Here is a 1,513-nt window from a genome sequence, read left to right on the forward strand (position 1 = left end):
TTCTCAGAAGAGACAGAAGTGCACTTGTAGTTGTACAGTGAGCGAGTGTCTGGGTTCTTGTCAGAGAACATCTTGCTTTGTCTTGTGTTTTGCATTTTGCTTTTAAATGATGACACAGAGGTCATGGAAGACCTGAGTTTGAAGAAAAAATGTACAACCTGCCACAGAATTCTATAATAAAAAACAACGTTAAAGTCTCATTGTCCTTTGTGTGGTCTATCCAGTCTCAGTGATTCAGTGCAGGATAAATATGTTTGCATTAGGTGTTGTGAAGCTAGACATATCCCCTTTGCCAAGAATAATGACTTAATATGATTAAGTCATAGTATGTGAGTATATAAAAAATGGGTTGTATTAAGTATGTTGAAAAAGTCGTAAAAAGGTCATGATTGTATGTTTGAAAAGTAATAAAAAATAATAGTAGTGAAGGTAAAAAAAAAACCATAAAAAGTCATAGTATTGTTAGTATATGAAAAAAAAGTCATAGTATGTCAAAAAATCATGAAAAGGTCACAGCATAGTGCAGACCTGGGCATCTTACGGCCCGCGGGCCACATCCGGCCCTTTGTGCGTCAGTCCGGCCGCGTGTTGCAATCACAAATTACAAAATAAATTAAAATATTCTAGTCGAGTGGGAATACAACGGTGCTCCTTTTGTTTTGAAAAGCGTTATTTGTATATTCCTTGTGGACGTATGCACGTGCGTGATTGTGAGTGACGGTGAACAGCGGCAATCACAAATTACACAATAAATAAAAAAAAAACATCTATGTCGTGCGGCAATACAACGTGCTGCTTTATTTTGAAAAGTTATTTAGGACGTATGTCCGTGCGCTAACCTGTGAGTGAAGGTTGCACAGCGACGAGTGATGCCCGGTTACCCCCGAGAGTGCCAGTCACCCGAGATGTCCTGTCACCCCCGAGATGTACAGTCCAATCACCCGAGATGCGGGCCCCGAGATGTCCAGTCACCCCCGAGATGCCCGGTTACCCCCGAGATGTCAGTCACCACGAGGCCGGTACCCCCGAGATGCCCGGTTACCCCCCCCCCCCCCAGCCCCCCCTTCCCCCACCCCCCCCCCCCCCCGAGATGTCCGCTCACGCTAAAAAGAAAAGTTGATGACGAATGCCGTGTTTTCAACAAGACATGGACTGCCAGTATTTCTTACAGAAATGAAAGTAAAGCCGTGTGCTTGATTTGTGGTGCCAGGTGCTGCGGTTTAAAGATTATAATTTGAATCGCCGCTACCGACGACGCACGAGGATAAATACGGAATCTGTCTGATGACGCAGGGAGGCTGATGGTTGATGGTTAAAACTGCAAACCCAACAGGACTTTTACCAAACTTCACAACCCAGGATGGCAGTTTCAATCAGCAATTCAATGATTGTTTTTTTTTCTTATTTATTTTCAATTTATTTTACATAGCCAATAAATATTTAAGGATAAGAGTTAAAAAAAACCATCAAAAGCAATCTGCTTTTGTAAAAGTTATGGTTAGGTTAAATTGCA

This window comes from Etheostoma spectabile, chromosome 13, assembly GCF_008692095.1.
Source record: "Etheostoma spectabile isolate EspeVRDwgs_2016 chromosome 13, UIUC_Espe_1.0, whole genome shotgun sequence".
NCBI classification, from domain to species: domain Eukaryota; kingdom Metazoa; phylum Chordata; class Actinopteri; order Perciformes; family Percidae; genus Etheostoma; species Etheostoma spectabile.